At 41.1% G+C, this 24,616-nt stretch overlaps 1 long non-coding RNA gene across 1 annotated transcript in view; it reads left to right on the top strand.

The window, feature by feature from the left end:
• LOC123331419 overlaps positions 1-24,616 on the top strand; it is a 54,359-nt gene that overhangs the window by 22,019 nt on the left and 7,724 nt on the right. The window contains exons 2-3 of the long non-coding RNA XR_006640535.1: positions 18,665-18,777; positions 20,103-20,256. This is a non-coding gene — a long non-coding RNA (uncharacterized LOC123331419). The remainder of the gene's footprint in view (positions 1-18,664; positions 18,778-20,102; positions 20,257-24,616) is intronic.

The raw sequence follows: 24,616 nt of genomic DNA, 5'->3' as shown, positions 1-24,616 counted from the left end.
GCCCTCGAACAAAGCTAGAGGCGTTCTCACCAGTTTTCACCTTTGGCATGCCCTGGACTTAACTATTTAGCTCTTTTGGATGATTTTGTTCCTGCCACTCAGTTTTCTCCTGCGATGTGCAAGCAGTCACAGCAGAACAGCATCCTCCAACACTCAGACTGCTGATTATCCCCGAACCTTTGCATCACGCTCCTCACTGTCCCTAGAGCTCGCCAGGGCCCCTAAGCAGATGCGTTTTACATTCCACCCTGCTTCTCTAATTTTCCCTAGTGGAAAGGTTTGTCTGTATTCCTTAGTCTGTAATTGTTGAAAGTAGAAGTTTTATTTAATTCTATTTCCTATCTGTCTGGACAATTTTGATAGTATTAATAACTTGTTTTCATTTTATACCTCTTTTATTTCTTTAAATATGTTAGACATACTTATTTTATATTCTATATGTGATAATTCCAGTACCTGAAATTTTATGGATTCGACTCTATAGGGCTTTTTTCACCAAGTATTGATTTTTTACTATGGTTTCTTCTTACATCGTAAGTTTAAGGATTTTTTGCATTGTATGCTCAGTTTCCTAGGAACCTTATCTTGAATTCTTTGGGTCCTGTGCCTAAAATATATTAATGCAGAAAGGATTTTCTTTCACTGCTTCCATGTTCCTGGGAGCATAACAAACCTAAAACCACTTTAAAATTTTAGTTTAGGTTTTCCTGGGCCACACAGATGATTTGAGTTTTGGCCCCAAATTTGCCTGGTTATGAACTGATGATTAGAAATTCAAAGGGGTCTTTTCCCCAGCTCTTTCCACAGCCAAGGCCAAGAGAGTCAGGCATTTCTGTTGTCTCCTTCAAGGGTGAAAATCCCCGGTGTGGGGAGGGGTTCCAGGTTTAGAGTCCCTGATTGACCTTTTATTGTATTCTAATGGGTCTGTTTCAAGTCTCCTTAGGCCTGTTAAGTCCCAGCCGTAGACCTCCCATGATTAATGGTAGATTGGTACTTTACCCATATTTCTTCTTTCCCCACAGCCTCAGCCATAAATTTGAAAGGGTTTTAAAAGATTTCATCCAGAATTTTAACTTTCAGGGCTGTTTCAGGAGCAGTTTCTATACAAATCTGCTCAGCCATATCATTGAGAAGTCTCCTTGTAATTCTATACTCTGTGACTCTAAAATGATTTGTATTAGTGATTATTACATTATGGTTCCATTTGTTATACCCTGCTCCTTCCCTGTCTGCATTTGCCTGGGGTCTATAGTTGTTGAATACATTTTGACCAAAACGAGGGGGGATCCAGCTTTTACTCTGGATGTTTAGTAGATTGCACAGGCCAAACATTTAGGTCATTGATTAGATTCTTCATCACTAAAATGTGCAGGACTATTTATATACATCAACAGTTTGCATGTCCTAATTTGCTGCTGTCATTTTAGATATGCAAATAATTCATTTATTTCAATTTTGGCTCATCTTGTCATCTCACTGCTGCTTTATCGGAGGCATTATTTTAGAACTAGATGTCGGTGTAAGAATATGGCTAAACTACAGTGGCATGTAATTCTGATTATAATCAATTCTTTTCTTGATGTATTCTCCTGAGGATGGGATTACATAGCAGAGGACATTAGCATCAGCCCTTACACTGGTGTATCTATTTTGGAGCATTAGGAAAAATGCAGAATCTGAAGACTAATGTGGGATTGTTAAGGAGTTTACTTATTGAGTGATTTAAAAAATATATTAATCCCATTTTATCCACAAGGAATCTCATAATAATAATCAAATTACTCTTATATTGAGAAGTTCCATAAACTAGGAGAGAATAGAAGCAAGCATTAATTCTTATAGATAAACCAAGCTTCTTCCTAGACTTTTGTTCAGATAGTTTCTAGAGAATGAGATGTGCCAAGTTCACAGTAGCGAGGCCCATAGTATTTATTGCTCTGCCTGTTCTGCAAGTTGAAGTAAAATGGAAACGTATTCTGTAACTCCATCTGAGGTCAAGGAAGCACAATGAGCACTAGAACAAATTTGTTTTTGTTCTAAGCTCTCACTGGTTTCCACAAATATGAAAAGTGAGAGACTTTCTCCTTATATGAAAGTGAGAGACCATAGTAATTCACCTTAAGGCAGTGAGCAATATAGACCATACAGGCAAGAAAGACCATATAAGACTTTCTTCTTATATGAAAGTGAGAGACCATAGTAATTCACCTTAAGGCGGTGAGCAATATAGACCATACAGGCAAGAAAGACCATATAAGACTTTCTCCTTATATGAAAGTGAGAGACCATAGTAATTCACCTTAAGGTGGTGAGCAATCGGGGCTTGATATTCAGGATTGAAGATAGATGCAGCCCCGAATACCCGTGCTCTGCCATTTGAACTTGGCCCACACTTCATCTGATGATGATAATAAGAGGAGTAACAATTAAAAAAAATTTATTATGGTAAAAGTCACATAATGTAAAACACTTTTAAAACCATATTTAGTGTACAGGTCAGTGGCACTAAGTACATTCACTTGCTGTGCAACTCTCCCCATCATCCTTCTTCTGAATTTTTTACCTTCCTAGACTGAAGCTCTGTCCCTTAAATACCACCTTCCCATTCCTCATCCCCATGTCCCCCCAACCCAGCATTTGCGAATGTACTTTCTGACGCTTATGAATTTGACTGTTCTAGCTATCTTGTGTAAGTGGAATCAAATAGCGTTTGTCTGCAAGGAGGAGTAACAAACAGATTTATGTTACTGTAGCATTTTGCAATTTCCAAAGATGTTTTTATTTGCCTTCTCTTAATCTGATCCTCCCAAGAGCCCCTTGAAGTCGAGGAGGCAATTAAGAATTCCTCCTTTCACAAAGAAGGAAACCAAGGCTTAGATTCCATGACATAGCTGAGACTGAGCTCCAAACATCCTGATTCTCAGGAGAGTGTCCTGTGCCTCCACCAGTCTAGCGATTTGGCAGGAGTCTTGCTGCTACAGGGAGAGAATCCTGTAAGCAAAGTGAAGGGGACATCTTGGCCACATGCACTTGATGTGGTCTGTGACACGATTCCCTAACACTCTTGTGAATTTCCTGGGGATTCTCATGTTATAACCTCTCTGTGCTTCACCAGTACCTTGAGCCTTCATTATTTTGGAATAAAACAAACAGATCGAAAATGTTTACCAAAAAGTGTTTGGTGAGTGCAGTGAGTGGAAGGTTTGGAAAAGTGAGATGGAGGGATGTTTTGGAATATTTTTCTTTTATCTTTGGTTTCTTTGTTTCTATTGGTTCAATCAAACAAGTTAATCTTGTTTCCTTGCTTCTCAATGATATGGCATTCTCTGGAATATTCCTCCTTTTTCTTGTCCCCTTCTTTTTTTTAAAAATCCTGCTGTTGTTGACAGTGGATGAAGTGGCTAATGCTGTGGAGCACGGTGAAGTGAACAAATAACATTTCCTGAAGAAACCTGAACCAATTGATATAGAGGTTTGACAGCTTTCCCTTCTCTTGTGTGAGAATCTAAGCTCTCCTGTCATCAACTGTTCTAAGCCCTTTCCAGGTTTTGCCTTGCTGGTCCATGTCCAAGAGGAGATTAGCATCTTGAAACATTACTTTAGAAATTGTCCATTACAGGAATTTAGAGTGGCAACAGAAGCCAGCACCCAGAGACTCATCAGATTTGGCATGTTTGGACCAGACATTTCTAGTTTTCATAGAATTTTATTGAATTTGTGTTTCTTTTTTTTTTTCTTTTTAAATAATGGTTGGTTCTCTTTTTCAATTACGATATCCAACCTGTCACAAGCCCTGTGTGGGCTCTTGGACTCTACCATCTACTTGGAAACAGTAAGCAGAATAAGTGGAAAAGCAGTGCCCATGACATCTTTGGGAGCAGAAGCAGATCACTTTCTAAGCCTTCGTGGTTGAGGCTATTTTTACCTTGCCTCTGGATTTCCTGGTATTTTATCCACAAGTGCATCACAGAAGGGAGTGGCAACATCACTTGCCACAGGATTTCTAACCTTATGTCAGAACTTCCCAATATTGTTGAAAATGGTTCTTCCTTTTTCTAACTAGAAGATTTTCTTTTAAAAAAAGAAGACCAGGTGGGTTTTTCCTAAACATATGAAGCTTTCAACTTAAGTAGAAAACTATTGAAAACATCTTGCCTATAGACCAGAGGGTGCAGTCTGTCTCTAGTAAGTACCATTTGTGGCATGTCCTTTTCCTTATAGGGTGGTTGGTTCTTTTCTTTTTTTTAATTTATTATTATTATTATTATTTTTACTTTACAATGCTGAATTGGTTTTGCCATACATCAACATGCATCCGCCACGGGTGTACACGTGTTCCCCATCCTGAACCCCCCTCCCACCACCCTCCCCATACCATCCCTCTGGGTCATCCCAGTGCACCAGCCCCAAGCTTCCTGTATCCTGCATCGAACCTGGACTGGAGATTCGTTTCACATGTGATATTATACATGTTTCAATGCCATTCTCCCAAATCATCCCACCCTCGCCCTCTCCCACAGAGTCCAAAAGACTGTTCTATACATCTGTGTCTCTTTTGCTGTCTTGCATACAGGGTTGTCATTACCATCTTTCTAAATTCCATATATATGCTTTAGTATACTGTATTGGTGTTTTTCTTTCTGGCTTACTTCACTCTGTATAATAGGCTCCAGTTTCATCCACCTCATTAGAACTGATTCACATTGAAGAGTGAATGAATATATCACTTCAAGCTGATGGTGACCTTACTGAAAATCTGATCTAACCTTTATATTTTAAAGCAAGGAAATGAAGGCCAAGCAGCAGATGATCAAATATGAGGGTATCAGGTGCCTATGAATAGAGGGTGCCCTGAATAGGAAGAAAGGCATCATGTTTCAAAAGGCATTAGTGATTCTCTGATTCACCAATTTCACAGGCTGGCATCCATCAGAGCTACAGGCCCACAGGACTGACACATCACTGAACAGGTTGGTTCTGAGATTCTTCAGGGTTTTGAAATCCAAGGGATCTCTTTGTGGCTTTCTCAGCATTTTAATTTAATTTTATATTTGTTCATAAGCATGTGATATAGAGAAGCAGAGGGCCCATGATTCAGAAGGGTAGCAATTTTGGGCACATTTGTAATTCAGTTCTTCTGAAGAGAGGAGTTTGGGGTTCCAGCAAATAGTAGGATCATTTATCTTTGACAGAGAAGGGAGCCTCACTTTAATTTACCCTGGGTATCAGTGTTAGATATATGTATATATATTCACAAACACTATAGGTATGATATATGTATCAGATCAGATCAGATCAGTCGCTCAGTTGTGTCCGACTCTTTGCGACCCCATGAATCGCAGCACGCCAGGCCTCCCTGTCCATCACCAACTCCCGGAGTTCATTCAGACTCACGTCCATTGAGTCAGTGATAGCATCCAGCCATCTCATCCTCTGTCATCCCCTTCTCCTCCTGCCCCCAATCCCTCCCAGCATCAGAGTCTTTTCCAGTGAGTCAACTCTTCGCATGAGGTGGCCAAACTACTGGAGTTTCAGCTTTAGCATCATTCCTTCCAAAGAACACCCAGGAATGATCTCCTCTAGAATGGACTTGTTGAATCTCCTTGCAGTCCAAGGGACTCTCAAGAGTCTTCTCCAACACCGCAGTTCAAAAGCATCAATTCTTCGGTGCTCAGCTTTCTTCACAGTCCAACTCTCACATCCATACATGACTACTGGAAAAACCATAGACTTTTTTTTTTTTTTCATAGCCTTGACTAGATGGACCTTTGTTGGCAAAATAATGTCTCTGCTTTTGAATATGCTATCTAGGTTGGTCATAACTTTCCTTCCAAGGAGTAAGCGTCTTTTAATTTCATGGCTGCAGTCACCATCTGCAGTGATTTTGGAGCCCCCCAAAATTAAGCCTGACACTGTTTCCACTGTTTCCCCATCTATTTGCCATGAAATGATGGGACTAGGTGCCATGATCTTAGTTTTCTGAATGTTGAGCTTTAAGCCAGCTTTTTCACTCTCCTCTTTCACTTTCATCAAGAGGCTTTTGAGTTCCTCTTCACTTTCTGCCATAAGGGTGGTGTCATCTGCATATCTGAGGTTATTGATATTTCTCCTGGCAATCTTGATTCCAGCTTGTGCTTCTTCCAGCCCAGCATTTCTCATGATGTACTCTGCATATAAGTTAAATAAACAGGGTGACAATATACAGCCTTGACGTACTCCTTTTCCTATTTGGAACCAGCCTGTTGTTCCATGTCCAGTTCTAACTGTTGCTTCCTGACCTGCATATAGGTTTCTCAAGAGGCAGGTCAGGTGGTCTGGTATGCCCATCTCTTTCAGAATTTTCCACAGTTTATTGTGATCCACACAGTCAAAGTCTTTGGCATAGTCAATAAAGCAGAAATGGATTCTTTTTTCTGGAACTCTCTTGCTTTTTTGATGATCCAGCAGATGTTGGCAATTTGATTTCTGGTTCCTCTGCCTTTTCTAAAACCAGCTTGAACATCTGGAATTTCACAGTTCACATATTGCTGAAGCCTGGCTTGGAGAATTTTGAGCATTACTTTACTATATATATGTGTATATGTATATATATACATATTAGCACATGCACACACACACACTCTGGGAGATGGAGAAGGACAGGGAAATCTGGCGTGCTGTAGTCCATGGGGTCACAAAGAGTTGGACACAACTTAGCAACTGAACAACAACACACACTAACAATGTCTGTCTATCTCCGAGGTTGTGGATATTGCCTGATTTTATGGTGTCAGTGTCTCTTGTCATCTTTTAAGGACTCCCCATTCTAGATTTCAATCCAGTGGAAACTGGACTCTTTCTGTGCCCCTCGGTGACTTTTTAGACAAGGACAGGGCTAAGGGAGGTAGACTAGACACCCATGGTGACTTAGATGAGCATCTCATTAATTATGCTAAAAGGGTCATTTTTCTATCCTCCCCTAAATTATAACATTTTAATCTCTTTATCAGAAGAACAGGAATTTCAATAACCTCAACCATACCTTTAAAGGAGATAGTAATAAAAAACAAAGCTTTCAATGGAAGCTAAATCCATAATAGCCTTTAATGCTTTCCCCCTTCCACCCCCCCATTGCTTTTCTTCTAGTTTTAAAAATTGTCCAAGGGTCAAATTTCAGGGAAGAGACAGCATGAGCTGACTTATCCGTGCAGTGTCAGGGCATTCCTGAGTTGTTCACCTCTATTATTCAATCACATTCCCTCAGCGATCTGTCGTTTGCTCCCATCTCTCCTTCAGGGCTCTGCTCAAATCTCCCCTTAAAAAGCAAGGCCTTCCCAGACTGTTCTTCATAACACAAGGATCCCTACCCACCCCTTCTCAGCACTCCCTAGCCTCCTTTCCTGCTGTCTTTTCTTATTGCCAACCACCCTGTTTATTAGTTTGAAGGTTGTCAGCTGGTTCCACTAGACACTGAACTACCTAAGGATAGAGGTTTTTACGTTTTGTTCACTGCTGTGTCTTTAGCACCAGGAAGACTCTCTGGTGCATAGCAGTTGCTCAATGAATGTTTATTGAATGAATGAAATGCAGGAGGGAATCAAATAGTTAAATAAAGTACTGCTAGAGCAAAGAATAAAAAGATAACCTTAAGCTGAGCATCTTCTCCGTCTCTTGCTTCCAGCACTCCTAGATACCATCATATAGGACAGAAGAAGAGAAAGGCGTTTACCAGTGTGGGGCCAGATCTGTGTTAGACAAATAGGTTAAAGACAAAAAGATGCAGATGCTCCACTGTCTCTTGTAACTGGGAAACAGGAATGGGCCTGGGGATGCAAAACAGCTGAAGGACTGTAGGTCTCTCGCTCTTCAGCACTCTGCTCAGCTTCAGTAGTATGTCTTGACCTCATTCTTCCAGATCCATCATAAGGCAGTGGACATGGCTGCTAGGAGCTTTGGGATAGTATCATTATAGCTCTCAATCAAGGGGAAAGAAGGAATTCTTTGTTTCACTGTCTGCACATAAAATTCTAAAAAATAATTCCAATTGGTCTAATTTGACCCATTCTTCCAAATAGGTTCTAAGCTCCAAGAAAGCAGGAACTTATTCATTTTCTGCTCACTGCTGAATTCCAAGATCCTAAAGTAGTCCATGGCACAAAATAGGTGCCCACTACATAATTCTTGGTGGGAGACTGGCAACTGTGCTCTAATTAGGTAAGGGGCAGGTGTTGTTACCCCTGTCCCCCACCAAAAATATTAAATTAGAGAAGGAAGGGATGCTGGGCAGCTAAAATTGTAGGTTCCCATCTTAGAGTATAAAGACTTAAAAAAAATAATTTTTATTGGACTCTAGTTGCTTTAGGACTTCCCAGTAGCTCAGATGGTAAAGAATTTACCTGCAGTGTAGGAGACCTGGGTTCAATCCCTGGTTCAGGAAGATCCCCTGGAGAAAGGAGAGGCAACCCAGTCCAATATTCTTGCCTGGAGAATCCCCATGGACAGAGGAGCCTGATGGGCTATAGTCCACGGGGTCACAAAGAGTTGGACATGACTGAATGACTAACACACACACACACACACACACACAGTTGTTTTACAATGTTGCACTAGTTTCTTCTATACAGCAAAAGATTCTGCCCTATGTATACATGTATCCCCTCTCTTTTGGTAGAGTATAAAGTCCTTCTGATTTGTTTTCAAACAGAAGTGGTGATTTTCCATTTTCATCTTAGAGTCCCTTCCTGGGAGAGCACAGTATTTGTTTGAAGGGATTAAACATTAAGGAAGAAATGAACTGTGGGCCTCTTCCAGTTATAAGGATGATAGGACAAAATGTTACTTTTCTAGGTGCATAATTTTTACAGGAACAAAAGGATTAAAATGTAAAGCAAATGAATACAGGCAAATAGATTATGTTAGATGTTAGTTAACAATATCACACTTGATTTTTAAAAGTTTTAATGTAGGAAGGAATACATGCAGTACATTTTCATAGATTAAAATAATGAAAAGTCCTTCATGAGCAACACAAGATCATTTACTAAAAATTCCTAAAGTTGTTTATATAATTTGAACAGCAAAACTAGGAATTTTTCTAAGTTTTCTAGATGTGCAGAAATCTCTGCTAAGGAAATAATAAGAGATGTGCAAAAAATTTATGTAAGATTGTAATTACAGTTACTGATAATAGAAAAAAAAACCCTCACAATTGATTAAAAAAAATAGGAATTAAATAATCTGTGATATATTGTATACTTACATATTGAACAAGACAAAAATCATGTTTTAGGATACTAATAACATAGGAAATTGTTCACAGTATACTATTAATTGAAAAATGCATGATTTTAAATTATAATGTAGAGTATGATTCTATTTTTATAAAAAAACAGTCATATTAATACTGTGGGTCTTTGGACAGGATTAAAGTATTATTGCTGGATTTTTTTCTTTGTATTTTTTTGTAAACTTTGAATTTTTACAGTAAACATGTATTTCTTTTGTAACATTAAACTTAGAAAACATTCGTTCTCCAATCTTCTTTGTATATAGAATTGAAGTAGCTAACAAATCTTGTGAAGTGTTCCTACTTATATTTGAAATCCTGAAATTTACATGGAAATATTTTAAAATGCATGTATCCTGTGGATCTTTTTTTTATTCTTTTTTATGTTGTTGGAGGAATTCGATCATGCAGCATTTATTTCTTCAATCACTGCCCATTTCTCCAGTTTGGAAGTGATCGGCTCTGAAACTTCATGCAAGAAAAAGATGTACATAAGTTATTGCAGGGAGCCCAGGGTACACATCTCTGGACGTGAAACTTTCACTGTAACACAAGTGTTGATTTGCTTTCACTTATAAAATCTACCACCACATGGGATGCTAGCAAGTACTGTGAACAACTCCACAACAGGATCTATGGATAGAATTAGAACAATGTGGGAGGAAAGTAAAAGGTGATTCAAGAGGGCTGGTTAATTAAAGGATAGCAGAATGGTACTTTGCAGGTGGGGAATCAGCAACATTTCTTATTTGCATGCAAACAGGCTTGAGGAAAAGAGACCAAAACTAAACAGAAATAGAGCAAATCTATTGGATTACTCAGGAAAATGTGTTCTTAAATCTGTCTTCAATGCACCAGAGTGATTCCACAGGTCCAGAATTTGTACTGTTTAATTCAACCCAGCGAAAATGCTTTAGTGTCACTACTGATTCATTTTTTGTTTAGTTCTTAAAGACACCACAACTTTTATTTCAATTAGCATGTCTTATTGACGTTAATGGCTTTGTGTTTGTATAACAAAATGTTGACAGAAAAAATATATTGTCTACCTGGCAGAGTAACAAAGTAGTCAGAAAAAGTTGTGGAGAAGGACTAGTCACTTAAGAATGGATGTAGATTTAAATTAGTGAAAATTGCAGCAAAAATCTTCATTCAGATTTTAATCATCTTAATTTTGCAAAGACTTCTCATAGTTTCAGCAAGAAAGCTCAAACTCAAAAGATGGATTACTCAAAATAGGTTTCCTAAAAACAAACAAAACGGTTTCCTATTGGTAACTTAATGGAAACAACAATATGGAAGTAGTATTTTGCTCCAAATAGTTGAAAAGTTGGAAAACTCTGTATGTTTAGTGATACAGCAATATTTATATGGTACATATGATACGGTCACGCACTGTACTGTGATACAAGTTTCAGAACGATAGTTAACAACACTCTGAGGTAGCATATGAACATTCACACCCTGAAAGTGAAAGTCGCTCAGTCGTGTCCAACTCTTTTTGACCCCATGGATTATACAGTCCATGGAATTATCCAGCCCAGAATACTGGAGTGGGTAGCCTTTCCCTTCTCCAGGGGATCTTCCCAACCCAGGGATCGAACCCAGGTCTCCCACATTGCAGGTGGATTCTTTACCAGCTGAGACACAAGGGAAGCCCAAGAATACCGGAATGGGTAGCCTATCCCTTCTCCAGTGGATCTTCCTGACCCAGGAATTGAACCAGGGTTTCATGCATTGCGGGTAGATTCTTTACCAATTGAGCTATGAGGGAAGCCCTAATGTTATCTAAAAATCAGAATATTAAATTATATATGTAGATAGACAACCTGTATATTTACCTATCGCATATAAGGAAAAATTAATGAAAGGAAACATTAGTATGTTTGTAGTCAGTAGTTCGGAGAAGGCAATGGCACCCCACTCCAGTACTTTTGCCTAGAAAATGCCATGGATGGAGGAGCCTGGTAGGCTGTAGTCCATGGGGTCGCTAGAGTCAGACACGACTGAGTGACTTCACTTTCACTTTTCACTTTTGTGCATTGGAGAACGAAATGGCAACCCACTCCAGTGTTCTTGCCTGGAGAATCCCAGGGACGGGGGAGCCTGGTGGGCTGCCGTCCATGGGGTCGCACAGAGTCGGACATGACTGATGTGACTTAGCAGCAGTCAGTATATTAATATACTAATATACTAACTACTAAACATTAGTAGTTAGTATACACTAGTACTCTATTCCTGGAGAAGGCAATGGCCACCCACTCCAGTCCTCTTGCCTAGAAAATCCCACGGACGGAGGAGCCTGGTAGGCTGCAGTCCATGGGGTCGCAAAGAGTTGGACACGGCTGAGCGACTTCTTTCACTTTTCACTTTCATGCACTGGAGAAGGAAATGGCAACTCACTCCAGTGTTCTTGCTTGGAGAATCCCAGGGACGGGGAAGCCTGGTGGGCTGCCGTCTATGGGGCCGCACAGAGTCAGACACGACTGAAGTGCTTAGCAGCACTCTATCCCACTAGTTTTTCTTATCCATACTAATATCAGTTAGGATAGTGGTGTTTCATTTTTCATTTTCCAAAATTTCCATACCATGATTATATGAGAACTAACTTTAAAAAATTCACTTATATTCATCTCTACAATTAAAGAAAAAATACTCTGAATCAACTCCTCTAAGAATTCTTCTAAGGTTAAGCTGACCTCCTGTTAACTCCCATTAATTTTCTTATCTTGTAAAACATAACAAAAGTATCAAGTTTATTATGTTTATAACACTGGCATGGAATATATTGTTTTCCAAAGAGTCTAAATTTAAGACATAGGCCTTTTTTTTCTACTTAGGATTAGATGAAGTAATGCATTTGGAAATTATTTCAAAATAAAATAAAAGCTAATCATCATAATCTATACTATTCATGGTATAAGGTTGTGTATGTGATAGACACCTGCTTATAAATGCTTATGCGATGGATGAATGAACTCAGGAGGGCAAAGGGCAATAGAGCCAAAAGATGGTTTTTCCTGGGTGCTTAAGGAGCAGGTAGCTTTAAGTGAGAATGGCATTAAAAAGTTGTCTTTAGGGTGACAGAAGGGTCTTCCCAAATCTATAAATGGAACGAGTCCTCCAAAGGCCATCTAAGGGCAGCATAGAAGGGTGGGGGCTTTGATCTGCTAATCTACATAGAGAAGGGTAGAATTGAAAGGACCGTGTGGGCTTATAGGAACTGCAAAGATAAAAATAACCACAGGAATAAGGTTTTCTCTGAAGGCTCTAGAATAAATCAGAAGCCTGCAGTTTAGCCATATGCATCTTCCTAATTCGGTTGTTCATGACACCAACTGTGGAATGAGAGCCCAGGCTGAGGATGGACGGCACCAGTCCCTGCCTGTTGTTTTTTATCTTCTCTATGGGGCTTCCCTGCTGGCTCAGACGGTAAAGAATCTGCCTGCCACGCCAGAGACCCAGGTTTGATCCCTGGGTTGGGAAGATCCCCTGGGGAAGGGAATGGCTACCCACTCCAGTACTCTGGACAGAGGAGCCTGTGGGGGCTACAGCCCATGGAGTCACAAAGAGTCCGACACGGCCGAGTAACTAACACTTATCACCGGCACTGCAGGTGAAGAGAGCATCAGGGCTCCACACAGGCTCCTCTGTGATGCTGGCTCTTCCTCCCATCTCTGCAACTCCTTGACACAAATGCTGACAGAGACACATTGTACTCTTACACATGTATTTGAGTGCACGCTGTTATACAACATTATAAATCAGCACTTAGGGAAGAAACATTTCTCTGTGGGCCAGATAAACTGTAGAAACATTGATCTGTTCAAAGACCTGCCCAACTTAGTTTCTAAACAGACCCCTTGGCTTCTTCAGGTGGAGCAGATTGCATTTGGGTCTGCATTTATGTCCTCCCCAGAGCCGTGGGTGGGCATTGCACAACCAAAAGACTCACTCAGGTGGCTTTTCACAGAACTGAAAAACAGGCATCAAAAACCCAAGCTGTCACCTCTGAAGAGGGAGTCTGCCTGTAACCTTTCCAGCTTGAGAATAAGGTACACTAAAGAAGACTTATAAGAAAAGATTAACCCTACCAACTATTAAAATTCATAATAAAGTTAGAGTAATTAAATCAGTTTATAATCAAGGTAGAAATAGAAAATCAATGAAACAGATTAGAGAGTCTAGAAATAGACCTGAATTTGTTTTCAGATTTGACATGCCGGATAGTATTTAGAATTATTAAGGCAAAATTAGATTTTGTAATAAATTATGTTTGGACAACTGGAAATTTGGAAACAGTGCATAGCCAGATCCTTACTTCATGTCTTACACCAAAATAAATCCCAAGTTATTAAAACATTTATACTTAAAGAATTAGGAATGACAGTACTGGAAGAAAATACCACTAATTAAAAAAAATAATTTTGGAGTGGGGAAACTCTTGGGGCCTGACATAAAACCCAGAAGTTCTAAAGCACAAAGTTGATAAATTGGATTATGTTTCAGATCAGATCAGTTGCTCAGTCGTGTACGACTCTTTGAGACCCCATGAATCGCAGCACGCCAGGCCTCCCTATCCATCACCAACTCCCGGAGTTCACTCAAACTCACGTCCATCGAGTCGGTGATGCCATCCAGCCATCTCATCCTCTGTTGTCCCCTTCTCCTCTTGCCCCCAATCCCTCCCAGCATCAGAGTCTTTTCCAATGAGTCAACTCTTCGCATGAGGTGGCCAAAGTACCGTAGTTTCAGCTTTAGCATCATTCCTTCCAAAGAAATCCCAGGGCTGATCTCCTTCAGAATGGACTGGTTGGATCTCCTTGCAGTCCAAGGGACTCTCAAGAGTCTTCTCCAACACCACAGTTCAAAAGCATCAATTTTTCGGTGCTCAGCCTTCTTCACAGTCCAACTCTCACATCCATACATGACCACAGGAAAAACCATAGCCTTGACTAGACGGACCTTTGTTGGCAAAGTAATGTCTCTGCTTTTGAATATGCTATCTAGGTTGGTCATAACTTTCCTTCCAAGGAGTAAGCGTCTTTTAATTTCATGGCTGCAGTCACCATCTGTAGTGATTTTGGAGCCCAGAAAAATAAAGTCTGACACTGTTTCCTCTGTTTCCCCATCTCTTTCCCATGAAGTGATGGGACCAGATGCCATGATCTTCGTTTTCTGAATGTTGAGCTTTAAGCCAACTTTTTCACTCTCCTCTTTCACTTTCATCAAGAGGCTTTTGAGTTCCTCTTCACTTTCTGCCATAAGGGTGGTGTCATCTGCATATCTGAGGTTATTGATATTTCTCCCGGAAATCTTGATTCCAGCTTGTGTTTCTTCCAGTCCAGCATTTCTCATGATGTACTCTGCATATAAGTTAAATAAACAGGGTGGCAATATACAGTCTTGACATACTCCTTTTCCTATTTGGAACCAGTCTGTTTTTCCATGTCCAGTTCTAACTGTTTCTTCCTGAACTGCATACAGATTTCTTAAGAGGCAGATCAGGTGGTCTGGTATTCCCATCTCTTGAAGAATTTTCCACAGTTTATTGTGATCCACACAGCCAAAGGCTTTAGCATAGTCAATAAAGCAGAAATAGATGTTTTTCTGGAGCTCTCTTGCTTTTTCCATGATCCAGCAGATGTTGGCAATTTGATCTCTGGTTCCTCTGCCTTTTCTAAAACCAGCTTGAACATCTGGAAGTTCACAGTTCACATATTGCTGAAGCCTGGCTTGGAGAATTTTGAGCATTACTTTACTAGTGTGTGAGATGAGTGCGATTGTGTGGTAGTTTGAGCATTCTTTGGCATTTCCTTTCTTTGGGATTGGAATGAAAACTGACCTTTTCCAGTCCTGTGGCCACTAATGAGTTTTCCAAATTTGCTGGCATATTGAGTGCAGCACTTTCACAGCATCATCTTTCAGGATTTGGAATAGCTCAACTGGAATTCTATCCCCTCCACTAGCTTTGTTCATAGTGATGCTTTCTAAGGCCCACTTGACTTCCCATTCCAGGATGTCTGGCTCTAGGTCAGTGATCACACCATCGTGATTATCTGGGTTGTGAAGATCTTTTTTGTACAGTTCTTCTGTGTATTCTTGCCATCTCTTCTTAATATCTTCTGCTTCTGTTAGGTCCATACAATTTCTGTCCTTTATCGAGCTCATCTTTGCATGAAATGTTCCTTTGGTATCTCTGGTTTTCTTGAAGAGATCCCTAGTCTTTCCCATTCTGTTGTTTTCCTGTATTTCTTTGCATTGATCACTGAAGAAGGCTTTCTCATCTTCTTGCTATTCTTTGGAACTCTGCATTCAGATGTTTATATCTTTCCTTTTCTCCTTTGCTTTTCACTTCTCTTCTTTTCACAGCTATTTGTAAGCCCTCCCCAGACAGCCATTTCGCTTTTCTGCATTTCTTTTCTATGGGAATGATCTTGATCCCTGTCTCCTGTACAATGTCACGAACCTCATCCCATAGTTCATCAGGCACTCTATCTATCAGATCTAGGCCCTTAAATCTATTTCTCACCTTCACTGTATAATCATAAGGGATTTGATTTAGGTCATACCTGAATGGTCTAGTGGTTTTCCCTACTTTCTTTAATTTAAGTCTGAATTTGGCAATAAGGAGTTCATGGTCTGAGCCACAGTCAGCTCCTGGTCTTGTTTTTGCTGACTGTATAGAGCTTCTCCATCTTTGGCTGCAAAGAGTATAATCAATCTGATTTCGGTGGTGACCATCTGGTGATGTCCATGTGTAGAGTCTTGTGTTGTTGGAAGAGGGTGTTTGTTATGACCAGTGCATTTTCTTCGCACAACTCTATTAGTCTTTGCCCTGCTTCACTCCGTACTCCAAGGCCAAATTTGCCTGTTACTCCAGGTGTTTCTTGACTTCCTACTTTTGCATTCCAGTCCCCTATAATGAAAAGGACATCTTTTTTGGGTGTTAGTTCTAAAAGGTCTTGTAGGTCTTCATAGAACCATTCAACTTCAGCTTCTTCAGCATTACTGGTTGGGGCATAGACTTGGATTACTGTGATATTGGATGGTTTGCCTTGGAAACGAGCAGAGATCATTCTGTCGTTTTTGAGATTGCATCCAAGTACTGCATTTCGGACTCTTTTGTTGACCATGATGGCCACTCCATTTCTTCTGAGGGATTCCTGCCCGCAGTAGTAGATATAATGGTCATCTGAGTTAAATTCACCCATTCCAGTCCATTTGAGTTCGCTGATTCCTAGAATGTCGACATTCACTCTTGCCATCTCTTGTTGACCACTTCCAATTTGCCTTGATTCATGGACCTGACATTCCAGGTTCTTATGCAATATTGCTCTTTACAGCATCGGACCTTGCTTCTATCACCAGTCACATCCACAGCTGGGTATTGTTTTTGCTTTGGCTCCATCCCTTCATTCTTTCTGGAGTTACTTCTCCACTGATCTCCAATAGTATATTGGGCACCTACTGACCTGAGGAGTTTCTCTTTCAGTATCCTATCATTTTGCCTTTTCATACTGTTCATGGGGTTCTCAAGGCAAGAATACTGAAGTGGTTTGCCATTCCCTTCTCCAGTGGACCACATTCTGTCAAATCTCTCCACCATGACCCGCCCGTCTTGGGTTGCCCCACAGGCATGGCTTAGTTTCATTGAGTTAGACAAGGCTGTGGTCCTAGTGTGATTAGATTGACTAGTTTTTCTGTGAGTATGGTTTCAGTAGGTTTGCCCTCTGATGCGCTCTTGCAACACCTACTGTCTTACTTGGGTTTCTCTTACCTTGGGCGTGGGGTATCTCATCATGGCTGCTCCAGCAAAGCGCAGCCTTTGCTCCTTACCTTGGTTGAGGGCTATCTCCACACTGCTGCCCTTCCTGACCTTCAATGTGGGATAGCTCCTCTAGGCCCTCCTGCACCTGCGCAGCCAGGGCTCCTTGGACGTGGGGTTGCTCCTTCCGGCTGCAGCCCCTGACCTCAGGCTTAGTGGGGTGGGGTTGCTCCTCCCACCTGCCGCCCCTGGCCTCTGGCCTGGGGCGTGGGTTATCTCCTCCTGGCTGCCGCCCCTGACCTCGGACGCGGGATAACTCCTCTAGTCACAGCCCCTGACCTTGGACGCGGGGTAACTCCTCTTGTCGCCGCCCCTGACCTCGGACGCTGGGTATCTCCTCTCGGCTGCTCCCCCCAACCTCCGACACGGGGTAGCTCCTCTCGGCCGTTCCTGCGCCGTTGCAGTCTGGTACTCTCGGCCGCTGCCCCTGACCTCGGACGTGGGGTAGCTCCTCTTGGCCTCCGCTCTTCGGGCATGGGGTCCTCCCAGGTTCTGCCCCTGACCTCGGACGTGGGGTGGCTCATCTCGGCTACGCTTTGGTGCGCCCGTCGCAGCTGCCTGCGCTTTGGCGTACCCTTCGCAGTGTTTATATATAAAACTTTAGAATGTTAACAATACTTGTAAACAAAAAATTCAAAGAACAAAGTGGGAAAAATGAATGCGTATGATAAAGATATTATCATTTCGTATATATTTGTGGATATTCTTACAAATCAAGAAGAGTAAATGAACAATGAATCAAGGATATGAATAAGTAGTTCATGGAGGAAATGTGTTTCTGTGTGTGTACAAATTAGGCATTGTAAATGTGCACTGAAGATTTATAATGGAGATTAAAACATTAAATACCATTTTTACTTAGTAGTGAATACTGGCATTGGCCAGGTTGTAGAAAAGTGAACACTTTACCTTCAATTATTGTTGAGAGCAATCTGACTTCATCTATCAAAATGTACAATGTACATATTTTTTTAGTGTAGGGTTCCACTTCTAAGATCTGCTTGCACAGATACACAAAGATATATGTTCAAACAATTTGACTGCAGCATGGCTTGTAATAATAAGCAATGGATAGTCATCCCATGGTCTCTTACAAGAGGACTCATTAAATTACAGTCTGCCCAGACAATATTCAGTTCTTAAAAAGAATGAATTAGATCTGAGTGTACTGATACAGAAAAATGTTCAAATACACGAAGTTAAAAAAAGCAAGTGATGGAGCAGTGTGCTTTTTGTGATTCTCATTTGAATATTTTAAAAAGTATCATCTATAGAATCAGTTGCATGTTTGTAAATCATTTCTTAAAGGATATAAACTATGAAATGTGGTTACCCAAGTGGTAAGGGCACTTGGGGGACTCAGGTGATAAGGAGAGGAATTTTATATCATATACCATTCTGCATAATTGAGGATTTTCCTCTTGATATGTAATATTTTGGACACAACCGAGTGACTAAACACATACACACATGGTATTTTTACATGTAACAAATTTAATCATTGGGACCAGTCTTGGCCAGGGCAGCAGATTATATACTGGAGGTCTAGGTATTTGCATTTGCCTTTGCAGGTCGAGGAAACCAGATGGGGTAAGAAACACATGTGAGTACTCCAGAAAGAAGGACTTAGCGCATGTCACCCTAAGGAATGCAGTGTCTCCAAGAGCCTTGGACCAGCACTGAGGTGAGATGGGACGGTCTCTAAGGCAAAGAATTCACATCTTCCCTTTTCTCTTCTGGTGTGGTGCAGAGCGTGGTCCCTGGCACGGCTCTCCCTCTCTGCATTCTCTGGGGAGTCAGCTCTGCCCTGGGTTTTTGCTACCTTGTCATCGTACCCTGGGTCTCACCTTCTGCTTGCAAAAAAAGACGGTGCAAGACAGCAGCCACTGTCACTGAAGAGACTCTCCAGCTTCCTCTACTAGGCTCTAGCATGATGATTTTGGAATGGTAAGAAGTCTCCTCTATCTAATTACTATAAATGTGTTTGTGCATTAGAAAACATCAGAGTCACTTAATGACAACAGCTTGAGAAGTACTCAGGGAGCGTTAGGAAAAATGAGAAATCTTCAACAGAGCCTGCATTCATTATCGCTAGGGCAAGAAAGGACTTACAGAAGGTACTCTGGAATTTGATAGCTCTTGAATGTCTTTTGTCTTTTCCTCTTTCTCCTTTCTTCTCTGGGAAACCAGACATAATCTTTCAGTTGACTTTTCATAACTGCCTGAGGAGGTGGCAGTTGAATATTTTTTCAACTTTCTTTTCTTTTTCTTCTATACCTAAAGCAGCGTTTAGGCTCCAGTCAATGGTGTGGAAATGATAGGATTCTTGTGACAGGATGGAAGCCTAAGGAACTGGAAAGATTCACTAATGATAAGTCACAGCCCTCAGGGAAAGGTTGGAAGGGAGTTCAGTTTGACTTGGCTCATGAGGAGGGTATCCCGAGCGCCACTGGGCAAGCAGGTAGCTGCCTCTGGCCGGCGTGTTTTCCCAGACCAGGAGCATGTCCTCAAGAAGTCAGTCTTCAGAACTGAAGTAACTCAATCTGAGATGCCCAGCCCCTACTGGTTGGGAAAATTCTAGGGTGTGCGACCCAACTGCTGTGTGTGTGTGTTAGAAGGTGTATATGTAGGCTGTGGACAGGAAAAACTGGGACCAATGATATTCTCTCTTCTTTGGACCTTCCAAGCAGGCTCCCTGATACAGGTGGCTTGTCTGGGAAGGAGTAAATTATCAGTCCCTCTCAATGTGATGCAATGATGTACCTACATGGTTATACTGCAGCATGTATATGTATGTGTGTGTGTGAGACAGGGAGAGACAGACAATAAGAGAAAGTTATAGAGCTGGATATACTCTGAGAAAAAGAGGCTTGAACTTCATGTTAACTAGTTCAGACAAAAGAATTTTGTCAGATGAATAGCTTCTATTTTATGCAAACTGTATATTAATTAGGGTATAAGCTAACTTCTGATAAAATACTTGTCTATATTTGTTTCTGTAATCAACAGGTATCCTCCCAGCAGTCTTGTCGATATGGCATCATTGGTAAAACTAGAATGTCAGAGCCAAGGAAATGAGAGTTCCTGCCTCTTACTTCAGCCCAACTCCTCTCCTCCCTGGATGGTTCTCTGGGAAGGTACATCCATGTGGAACATGCAGAAAGTAAGTTGACAGAGCTACATGTTTGAAAGTGGGTTTGGGCTTGAGGTCTCAGTTTGTAGAACTCTGGGAAAGCTAATAGGACTGTATCAGCCTAATGTTTCACTTTCCCCCAGATGGTTATACCCAATCTATCATATCTACCAGCAGTTAGGGGACTAGAACTACAGAGAGAGGGAGGGGAGGGAGAGACTGCAAGGCAAAACGCAAGTGTTTTACAATCCAATGCCTAAAATAACCTAGGCTGCACAGGGACTTGGGCTCTGCTGTGCATAGGCAAGAAGAGAGCACGGAGAAGTGCAGAAAACAACCATTGGGCCAGCTTTCCGCTTTAGCTGCGTGGCTGAGAGCAGGGAAGGAGAGCTGCTGCCAGGTTCATTCCCCTCCCAAGTGTGCGTTCACTGCTTGGAGCCCCTGCTCAGCAGGGAATGTGGCCCCATCAATATCGTCGAGTCTGATCCTCAGACCAATCTGAGTAGTTACCCCCATTTCCAGCAGTGCTTGCAATGGGAAGGGAAGAAGTGATGTATGTGTGGGATGGGGAGTGGGGTGGGGTAGAAGAAGAAGCCTTAGAGCTTGAGGCTTCTGGAGGACCTTGGGAATCATTTTGTCCAACCCACACATTTTGGAGATGAGGAAATATATTGAAATGAAGTGAAGTCTACCAGCAGGTCTGGGATTTGAGCTAACCTCTTTGGTGTGGAAACCCTTCTAGTTGCCCTAAACCAGTTGCATCTGTGAAAGCCGCTGAGGTGACTGCAAATCTCAGGATACAAAAGAGCCCTGGTGCAGAATCATATGTTGCATGAGTCCATCTCACAATCTGGACTGCATTTTAATGACTCATCATAAAGACAAATGTCCCCCCAGTGGACAGATAGCCCCATAGTTTAATAATTGACATTGCTTTTATGATGTGAATTTATATGTTTATAAGGATTTTTTTGAGCATGTCCTATACTTCTGACACTGTAGAGAACTGTTATTAAAGGTGACCTATCAACGGCTGCTTTTCTTTTAAGTTCGGGCTTTGAGGCCAGGCCCACTGAAACATGTAAGAAATCAACGATTGTATGAAAGGTGGTGATTTTAAAAGCTCATGACTGCTTTTTCACAAACCGCTGTCCTCATTTAGCATACCCATGGAGATGGGTAAGGTAGAATCTTCCCAACTTAATGAGTGTTCTTCAGAATAATTTCATAAAAATAGACCTAGTTCAGCCCAATTATTTCCACTCTTGTCTGCAAAGCAAGCGAAAGGTCTGAAGAGGGCCTTCAGGAACTAGCCCTGGAGGGTGGAATCAGCATTGCCATGATTCTCTTTGTGTTTCTGATTATGAAACCTATTTATGAAAATACAGGCAGATCCCAGAAATACTGCAGGTTTGGTTTCAGTCCACCACAATAAAGTAAACATTGCAATAAAGCAAGTCACATGAATTTTTTGGTTTCCCAGTGCATATAAAATTATGTTCACACGATACTGTAGTTTACATGCATGCTAAGTCGCTTCAGTCATGTCCAACTCTTTGTGACCCCATGGACTATAGTCCACCAGGCTTCTCTGTCCATGGAATTCTCCAGGCAAGAATACTGGAGTGGGTTGCCATTTTCTCCTCCAGGGGATCTTCTCAACCCAGGGATTGAACCTGAGTCTCTTAAGACTCCTTCATTAGCAGAAGGGTTCTTTACCACTAGCACCACCTGGGAAGCCATACTGTAGTCTCAGTTCAGTTCAGTTGCTCGGTCATGTCCGACTCTTTGCGACCCCATGAATCGCAGCACGCCAGGCCTCCCTGTCCAACACCAGCTCCCGGAGTTCACTCAGACTCACATCCATCGAGTCAGTGATGCCATCCAGCCATCTCATCCTCTGTCATCCCCTTCTCCTCCTGCCCCCAATCCCTCCCAGCATCAGAGTCTTTTCCAATGAGTCAACTCTTCGCATGAGGTCGCCAAAGTACTGGAGTTTCAGCTTTAGCATCATTCCTTCCAAAGAAATCCCAGGGCTGATCTCCTTTAGAAGGGACTGGTTGGATCTCCTTGCAGTCCAAGGGACTCTCAAGAGTCTTCTCCAACACCACAGTTCAAAAGCATCAATTCTTCAGCACTCAGCCTTCTTCACAGTCCAACTCTCACATCCGTACATGACCACAGGAAAAACCATAGCCTTGACTAGATGGACCTTTGTTGGCAAAGTAATGTCTCTGCTTTTGAATATGCCATCTAGGTTGGTCATAACTTTCCTTCCAAGGAGTAAGTGTCTTTTAATTTCATGGCTGCAGTCAACATCTGCAGTGATTTTGGAGCCCCCCAAAATAAAGTCTGACACTGTTTCCACTGTTTCCCCATCTATTTCCCAAGAATTGATGGGACCAGATGCCATGATCTTCATTTTCTGAATGTTGAGCTTTAAGCCAACTTTTTCACTCTCCACTTTGACTTTCATCAAGAGGCTTTTTAGTTCCTCTTCACTTTCTGCAGTCTATTACCTGTGAAATAGCATTGTGTCTAAAAAAAAAATTATCTACCTTAATTAAAAATCCTTTATTGCTAAAAACTGCTACCTATTATCTGAGTCTTCAGTGAATCATCATCTTTTTGCTAGTGGATGTTTTGAAATATTGTGAGAATTACTAAAATGTGAGCAGGTGATGTTGAAAAAATGGAGCTGATGGACTTGCTCAATGCAGGACTGCTACAAAACTTCACTGTGTAAAAAATGCAATATCTGTGAGGTACAGTAAAGTGAAACGCAATAAAATAAGGTATGCCTGTAAACAGAAAAGGCTTTGGAGGAAAAGTCAAGAGCTGGGAGAAATTGGTGAGCAAGGAAAACTTACTATGTGTAAGCAGTTGATGTAAAACTGGACCATGATACAAACACACAAAAAATCATTATAAGTGGAGACTCCAGAAGTCTAGAGTTCTGTTGGAACCAGTTGATCTCTAGAGAGATTAAGATCTAGCTTTTTCCTCATTTGACGGACTATTTGGGATGCATCTTCATTTTGTGTTATAAATAGATCATGAAGTTATCCTCCTGTATGATAATGTCCGTTGCTGTATATTAGTCAGAAAATGAGATCCTACACCCCTACTTACTCAAGTTATAAGAGTAAAGATTTTACCATCTGCTGAATTCTTTAGTAGGAAACCCGAAATGGTAGCATGAGAAATCTTAGACTTCAAATCTAGATTTCAGGGTTTAAGTTCTGAACTCACCGCTTCTTCATTAAGGAACCTTGGACAAGTTAGCTTTACCCTGCAGTTTTCCAAGTTGGAAAATAGGATTTGTTTTTACCAGCATCAAAGAATAGGTGTGATGATTAAATGAGAGAATATGGGCATAAATATGCTTAGCAGAGAGTTTGACACAGGGGAAACTCAGTGAGTGATGGTAGTTAAATATACTAGCTTCTGGTATATTATATGAGTTTTAAAACTTGAATCCAAGAGTCTGCTTCTTTTAGGATTGCTAGTGATATCAATCATCATTGTATGCTTATTAAATGGTTTGATAGGAAAGACATGTTTTTTATTTTATATCTTATGGTCCATATCATCAAATAAGCACAAATATTTTCTGTGCATAAGTCATATTCTCAGTACAGGAAATAAAATTCCTGATGGGGACCAGGGTAATCTAAGAGGCTGCTCCATATATTATCAAAACAGATGTTAGATTAGAATCTTCAGAATATGAGATAGTCAAAGGTTCTTTCTTTAAGGTTATTTGGGGAGGAGGTCTGAGAGTGACATCAAAGAGGACCCCAGCCTAGAAGCAAGCTAAGTATTTCTGGAAACGACATAAATCCTTTCATTTAGTGAAATGTAGTCTCATTATGAGCATAACACAACTGACGTCCCAATACTTGGGTGATGAGCCCTGCTCTGGCCAAGGTTCCCTTGGCGCATTGCTGGAAGATATCACAATTCTTCTGAGAGATTCAGTGACATGTGGGGGACATATGCAAACTATTTGAAAGACAAATTGGCAGTTACCTAATCCTTGAGCTCTTGGTGATAAAAGTGAGGATTTTAAAAAGATATTTGTTTGGTCAAAAATGTTTTCTAATTCTTACAACAACTCTGGTATGAATTGTTGTTGATGATATTCAGTTGCTTAACTCTTTGTGACCCCATGGACTGCAGCACACCAGGCTTCCCTGTCTTTCACCATCTCCTGGAGTTTGCTCAAATTCATGTCTTTTGGTTGGTGATGCCATCCAACCATCTCATTCTCTGTCATCCCCTTCTCCTCCTGTCTTCAATCTTTCCCAGCATCAGGGTCTTTTCTAATGAGTCAGTTCTTTGCATCAGGTGGCCAAAGTATTGGAGCTTCAGCATTAGTCCCTCCAAT

Source organism: Bubalus bubalis, chromosome 23, assembly GCF_019923935.1.
Source record: "Bubalus bubalis isolate 160015118507 breed Murrah chromosome 23, NDDB_SH_1, whole genome shotgun sequence".
NCBI classification, from domain to species: domain Eukaryota; kingdom Metazoa; phylum Chordata; class Mammalia; order Artiodactyla; family Bovidae; genus Bubalus; species Bubalus bubalis.
This window is presented reverse-complemented; position numbering and strand designations above follow the sequence as displayed.